Source organism: Orycteropus afer, unplaced genomic scaffold, assembly GCF_000298275.1.
Source record: "Orycteropus afer afer isolate SDZICR_OR568_19922 unplaced genomic scaffold, OryAfe1.0 scaffold00006, whole genome shotgun sequence".
Taxonomy (NCBI): Eukaryota; Metazoa; Chordata; class Mammalia; order Tubulidentata; family Orycteropodidae; genus Orycteropus; species Orycteropus afer.
In genome coordinates, this window is record NW_006921593.1 from 21914193 (window position 1) to 21922034 (window position 7842).

Here is a 7842-nt window from a genome sequence, read left to right on the forward strand (position 1 = left end):
TTTTGTCTCCTTGAGCTGCCCTTTGACATTTTTCTGTTCAGTTCTTTTATGTCATCTATTCTTCCATTCATTTTAGCCACTGTCCAGTTGAAGAACAAGTTTCAAAGTCTCTTCTGACATCCATTTTCATCTTTTCTTTCTTTCCTATCTTTTTAATGAGCTTTTGCTTTCTTCATGTATGATGGCCTTGATGTCTTCCCACAACTTGACTAGTCTTCGGTCACTGGTGTTCAATGTGTCAGATCTATTCTTGAGATGGTCTCTAAATTCGGGTGAGATACACTCAAGATTGTACTTTGGCTCTCGTGGACATGTTTAATTTTCTTCAGCTTTAACTTGAACTTGCATATGAGCGATTGAACTTGCATACGAGAAACTAATGGTCTGTTCCACAGTGGGCCCTGGTGTTTGGACTGATGATACTGAGCTTTTCCATCATCTCTTTCCAAAAATGTAGTCAATTTGATCTGCAAGGTCCACATGTATAATCTCCATTTATGTTGTTTAAAGGGAGCTCTGGTAGCATAGTGGCTAAGGCACTTGACTGCTCACCAGATGGCTGGCGGTTCAAACCCATCAGCCACTCCTCGGAAGGAAGGTTGGGCAATCCTACTTCCGTAGTGATACTGCCTCGGAAACCCAAGGAGGGGTCGCTATGAGTCAGGGCTGACTCGACGGCACATAACAACAACAACAACAACATGTTGTTTAGAAAAGGTATCTGTGATGAATAAGTTGTTGGTCTTGAAAATTCTATCTTGCAATCTCCACTGTCATTTCTGTCACCAATGTCATATTTTCCATTTACCAATGCTCCTTCTTTGTTTCCAACTTTTGCATCCAATCACCAATAATAATCAATACATCTTGATTACATGTTTGGTCAATTTCAGACTGCAGAAGTCTATAAAAATCTTCAATTTCTTCATCTTGGTTTCAGTAGTTGGTGCATAAATTTGAGTAACAGTAGTATTAACTGCTCTTCCTTGTAGGGCTGTGGATATTCTCCTATCACTGACAGCCTCACACTTCAGGATGGATCTTGAGATGTTCTTTTTGACGATTCCTCTTCAATTTTCATTCCTGGTAATTACATGGTGTGGTGGTTACATTTGTGTGTCAGCTTGGCTGGGCCTGGTTGAGTGGCTTGGGCAGCTGTATGTAGTTATTCCCCATGGTGAGATTGGTAATTAACCCTGTGGAATCTATTGGAGCAGCTGAGTAGCTGCTTTGGGTATGTGGTCTGCTTCCCATATATAAGAAGCAGCTTTGGGAATGGTCACTAGCTTATGGCATGCTTAGACCCTGCATGTAGTTGTGTCATTGTTCAACAGCCTGCCATGCTCTGCCAATCTTGGGACTTTCAATGGATTTGAATGAATGGCCTGCCATGTGGTTTGGTAACATTGGGTCTGTACCTTTTTATTTGTCAACCTTGGGCTTGTCATCCTCAGCAGCCAGCAGCTGCCTGAGTGAAGAGATGCCTCTAGCTTCAGTGGCCAGGAGCAGGAGGCAGAGCAAGGCCAAGGTTGAGGGGCTTTCATCCAGTTCCTAGAGCCTGGCACCTTGAACTTGGACTTAATGCCTCTAAACCGTAAGAGAATAAACTCCTGTTTGTTAAGGCGTCCCATTTGTGGTATATTCCTGTCAGAGTGGCACCAGGGAACTGGAACACATGGAAATTAGTGGGAGAGGAACAACTCAGACAAGGAGGGTGAGAATGGCTGCACAACTTGAAGAAGGGAGTCGGTGTCACCGGACTGTATGTGAAGAAACGGTTGAATTGGTTATGTTCTTCTGTGAACTTTCTCACTGACAACAAAAATAATTCATTAAATGAAACTGTAAATGATACAATGTGACCATCCAGTCATGAAGTGTCCATCAGTTTTTACTGATTGTCCCTGAAATAGGTTTCAGTGCACAAGGCTCCCGTTGGAATCGCATCTTGTATTTATTCGGTTGTGATGTCCCTTGTGCTGCTGTTAGTCCCTGTCCGGTGGCTCCAGCTCATAGGAGGAGACGATGCCTGGCCTGCACCATCTGCACAGTGGGCGTGTTTGAGCCCAAGGTTGTGCTGCTGTGTCAGCCGCCGCGTGGAAGCTGCCCCCCTGCCCCCCGTTTTCACTGGCCCTCTGCTTTACATGATCTCCTTGTCTAGCAACTGGTCATTCTCTTGATTCTCCTTCAGTCTGGATTCATTCCACAGTCTTTCCTTGACTTTCATGACCTTGCAGCATTGGAACGTTGCTGTGGTTGTTACGTGTCCACCAGGCAGTTTTAACTCACAGTGGCCCCATGTGATGGAGTGGAGCTGCCCCTAAGCGTTCCTGGGTTGTGACCTGCATGGGAGCATTGCCCCAGAGCTTGCTCCTGCAGAGCCACTGGGAGGGTGTGAGCCACCAGCCTTTCGGTTGCTGCCGAGCGCTTGACCGTTGCACCACCAGGGACCGTTGTTTAAACATGGCACTCATTTTGTAGACTGCCCCTTGGTGTGGGCCTCTCTGACGTTTTCTCGTGATGAGATCCAGGTGATGCAGGAACCTGGCAGCAGCGAGGCTAGGTCCTCCTGTTCCCGCAGTGGGAGGTGTCTGCCCGGCTTCCCCTGATTGCATGATTGGTCTCCTTGGTAATTAATACATATTCCACAGGGAAGAGCACATGCATTCTAACTTTTCGCAAGCAACGTCAAATGTCATCAGAAAACGTATTTTATGTCTTGGTTTTCTTTGTCTGTACCTGCCCCAGTGCCATTTACTAAACAATCTTGATTTGATTTCTCAATTTAACTACTTAGGGGGGAAGAGAGAGGGGACAGAGAAGAAAGGAGGGAGGGGGTGTGCTGGCTTGGTGGCTCCTGGCAGGACCTTTGGTCTTGTGCTTTCTCCCTACCCTGACATTCTTGGCCTACCTGGGCCAAGCACTTAGGAGCTCAGCCCCCTCCTGCCCCTCAGATTCTCGGGGTTCCCCGTGTGCCCCTTGGGGTTCACTCTTACTCCCTTCCTTTCTTGTCCTTGGCCCTAGGACTTCCCCTCGCTTGTACACTTGCTTGGGGTGAGTCTTTTTCAAGACTATGTGGTTCAATACCCCATTGAACAGGTGGGGAACCAGTGGTCAATTCCGGGAGGTGTTCACCTGGACCCACCATAGAGGTAGCTTCCTTCTCCAGCTTGAGGGTCTCACAGAGCCATCGCCTAACATTCACTCACAGGCAGGGTTGGTGGTGGGCACCAGAGGGCAGTAGAGGGCCCTTCTCCACCTCCCTGACTACAGTGGCTGTCTGGAGACTGGGGCAGACACCATGTGGAAGGAAGGGTCACTGTCTAGGCCATGCTTGGCAGGGGGCAGTCCTTTTATTTCATTGTGTGGGGGTCCTCCAACTTCAGGGAGAATCTCCGGTGGTGCAAACAGTTAACATGCTCACCTGCTAACTGAAAGGTTGGAGGTTCGAGTCCACTACAGAGTATCTTAGAGGAAAAGTCTGGGTTTTCACTCCTGAAAAACCAATCACTGAAAGCCCTACAGGGCGCAGTTCTACTGGGAGACACGGGTAGGAGTTGGCTTGGCAGCAGCTGGTGCAGGGTTTTGAGGCTGTTGTCTTCAACTCAGCTTGTTACCGTGGGCTGTCAAGCCGATTCTGACTCATAGTGACCCTGGGGCATAGTGACCCCGTAGGACAGAGGAGAACAGCCCCACAAGGCTTCCAAGGCTGTGCTCCTTATGGAAGCCAATCCCTAGGTCTTTCTTTCGCAGAGTGGCTGGGGGTGCAAACTGCTGACCTTCCAGCAGCCAGCTCGCTCAGCCATTCCCTTTCTTCGAGTTGGTCTTTCTTCTGTCGTCTGAGATCACCCTGGGAAGAGCGTGGGAGACAGAAACAGCTCCCGTCACTCAGAGCTCACCTGAGTTTCCTCCTGCAGGTTCTCCCAGCACAGGTTGTTGTTGTTAGGTGCCGTCTAGTCAGCTCCAACTCGTAGTGACCACAGCAGAACGAAACACTGCCCAGTCGTGTGCTAGCCTCACAATCCTTGCTACACCTGAGCCCATCCTTGCAGCCACTGTGTCAGTCCATCTCGTTGAGGGCCTTGCCCTCTTTCATTGTCCTCCACTTAGCCAAGCATGACATCCTTCTCCAGGGAATGGTCCCTTCTGACAACATGACCAAAGTAGGTGAGACAAAGTCTGGCCATTCTCCCTTCCAAGGAGCATTCCAGCTGCACCTCTTCCAGGACAGATTTGTTAGTTCTTTTAGCCGCCCATGGCACTTTCAGCCTTCTTCACCAGCACCACAACTCAAAAGCTTTCACTCTTCTTTGATCTTCTTTATTCATTGTCCAGCTCTCACATGCATATGAGGTGATTGAAAACACCATGGCTTGGGTTAAGCTCACCTTAGTCTTCAAAGAGACATCTTTGCTCTTCAGCACTTGAAAGAGGTCTTTTGCGGCAGATTTGCCCAGTGCTATACGACGTCTAATGTCTTGACTGCTGCTTCCATCGGAAGCACAAGCTAAGTGCTCAGAAACGCAGGGCCTCCACCTTCTCTTGGCAGCTTGCATGTCCCCTGTCTGAAAGTAAGGGATTCCACTGTGATATGTGCTTGAGATGGGCTCTAGTTAGCCAGAGAGGCCAGCCAAGGAGGTCAGAAGCTCCAGAGGAATGAAGCTCTTGACTCTAAAACAGTTTGACAGCTCAGTGGGTTCCGGAAGCTTCCAGCTCATGTGAGCACTTCTCTTTTCCTAAATTAATTTAATGAGGTGCTTCACTTACTAAGGATTCAGGAACCACTCCAGCGACTCGAGTGGAAAGGAAAGCACTTTTGAAAGGACGATTTGATTTATTGGCTTATGTCCCTCAGTACCTTGTGACTCAGACCGACAGTCTCTCCTGAGAGTGGGGGGATACAACTTTCTTTGGCCTGGTTGCTAGGCGACGGAGGACATAGCATGAAGAGAGTGAATCCCCACTGACGTTGGTGTGCAATTGGGCACTGTCTGGGCACCTGTCCCAGACCATCTGTATGTATCTTGTGAACATGTGATTTGTGACTTGGGTGAAAGTTTACAGAGCACACTGGTTTCCCATTCAACAATTTACACACATTCTGTTTTGTGATATTAGTTACAATCCCCTCAGTGTGATACCCCTCTCCTTACGTCCTCCCTGGGTTCCCCATTTTCATTCACCCATCTTTCTTGCCCCTTCTTGCCTCCTGAACTTTGTTTTTGGTCAAATGCTGTCCTTTTGGTCTTGTATGGTTGATTGTTGTGATTAGCATGTTCCTCACAGGTGTCATTGTTCACCTTATAGGCCTGTCTGTCATTTGGCTGGGAGCTCTGGGAGCGTAGTGCCTAAAGCATTTGACTGCTGATCAGAAAGCTGGGGGATCAAACCCACCAGCCACTCCCCAGAAGGAAGGTTGGGCAATCTACTTCCGTAGTGATACTGCCTCGGAAACCCAAGGAGGGGTTGCTATGAGTCAGATCCGACTCGATGGCAGTGAGTTTGTTTTTTTCCAGTATTGTTTGGCTGAAAGGTGATCCCTGGAGGTGGGTTCAATTCCAGGCTTGAAGAATGTCTAAGGGCCACAGTCTGGTTCCACCAGTTTCTATCAAACCAGTAAGTCTGGACTTCTACACTTTTCTACACTTTTCTCCTACTCTGTCCAGAACCTTCTGTTGTGATCCCGACCAGAGCGGTCAGTAGTGGTAGCTGGGCACCTTCTAGTTCTTCTGGTCTCAGGCTACTGGAGGCTGTGTTCATGTGGCCATTCGTCTTTTGGAGTCATTGTTTCCTTGAGTCTTTGATTTTCTTCACTCTTCTTCTCTCCAGGTGGGAGGATGTATCTTACATGGCCACTCATAAGTTTTTAAGACTTAAAGACTTGCTTCTCTCCAAGAAGGACGTGTCCTGTACAATACTGACTGTGTTCTGCAGATGAGGATGTGGGGCCCATGCCCAAGGACACACAGATTCAAACCCTGCTCCAGGGGTCTCCAGGTCTGGACTTTTCACTGTGTCCAGGGCAGACTCCCACCACTGCAGGAGTGCCAGGACAGCTGGAGACACCAAGCTGCGAAAGACAGACCTCGAGCTCATGGCCAGGGCTCCTCTGACATCTGCCAGGGCACCTGGCGGGAAGCTACCTGGTTAGCACCTGAGGGATCCCACCTCGCATCACACAATGCTCATCACTCCATTCCCAGTCGTCATCGTTACAGCGAGTGCTACGGTCCCGATTCTTTCCTCCCTCCTCCGCTCTCCTAGTTCCCAGAAATGACCTGATGTCAGAGTCACCGCTACAAGTTGCTCTTCACTGTTCACATGAGCTCTTGTGCAAAGGTTCTGGAATGTTTACAGTCCTGCTGACAACCTTCCCCACAAGGGGGGTCTGTCACAAGGTCCTTCCACTTGAGCTGTTCCCGCCCTCACCCTCACGGGTCAGTCTGAAGCCAGTATGGGGCTTGCTGGTCAGCACTGTCTGGAATCCAAGCCAGGCCCAGGGGTAGGAGTCCAACAGCACCGCATCCTGTCTTCTCCCATCCCCCTAAAACTTTCACACATGGCTGGTCCCTAAAGCTCATGGCCAACCAATCAACATACCCACGATCCTATCACTAGCCTGCTAATTCTCACTCTCGCCCTGACCCTATTGAGGTCCTCAACCCTGATCTTGTCCCCTCATGTTAATTATCCAGTTTCCAACACCCTCGCCACCCCTTGAACCCCAAGTTGAATTTGAATTTTCCATTCTGTCTCCCACAGCTTCCAGAGCCCATGAATTCCAGGTGGGCTGCTTGCTTCTGGGGGCACAGCAGATGGCCTCAACTCAGGGTGCAAACATCGGGTCACGAGGGCTTTGGGGTCCTCACTCTCAGCCCATCCAAAGTCACCCTTCAGCGCTTGCTCCAGTCCCACCTGCTCTGCTGGCTGGGCTAGGTCACTGGTGTCAAAACCGCTTTGGTGAATGTGTTTCAGGGTTCTGGAAATGTTAATTAGAATTTTCAGGTATTAAACACTGTTCAGAAACTAATAAAAACCGAACGCATATTTGAGACATCGAACGGCAGGCTCAGGCCATCTGATTATCCATGTCAGCATGTAGCGAAAACCAGAGGCCCCAGGGACATGTTTAAAGAAGTCTTTATCTCCTGCCACTAGAGGACGACGGTGCTGAAAACCGGGGCCAGAATTTAAGGCTGTCAGAGCAGAGAGCCTTGAGGAAGCTGGAAGGTGGACGGCCAACTCCCACGGCCCTGTTTGGTGATGGCTGCCCCACAGCCTTGGGCAGGGTCACTCTGGGCTTCTTCAGCACTGGGACATGTCCCTTCTATGTCCTTTGTGCCCCTCCCTTAGAGACCTTCGTTCCACTCCCCACCACCGAGCTGCCTGGGCCTACTCCCCCTCACCTGGAATACAGCACCCCCAACAGTCCCCACGCCCCCTTTCTCCTCCCTCCAACCAAACATCGTGCCTCTCTGTCGGGTGAGCTTCCTGAAATGCACATCTGATCCCTGGTGGGATCCCTCCTTAGTCTTCCATGGCTCTCTAGTACCCTGTGTCCCCCAGACTCTGCGCCTGGCGTTCAAGGCTCCGTGAGCTGCTCACTCAGACTCCCACTCTGGCCGTGCTCGGCCCTCTGTCCCGGTCTCCCATCTGCATGCCTTAGTGGCTCTTCAACCTTGCGGTGTAACAGCCCCCAAGACCTCCAGCCACAGGTCTGCCCCCCAGTTCTGTGCCCTCGTCGGGGAGTGAAGGGAGACTCCCTGCCCTGGTGGGCGTATGCTGCGCCAGGCTGACCTTCCGGCCTGGGCTGTCCAGGGCTTCCCAGGGCTCTTGGAAGCA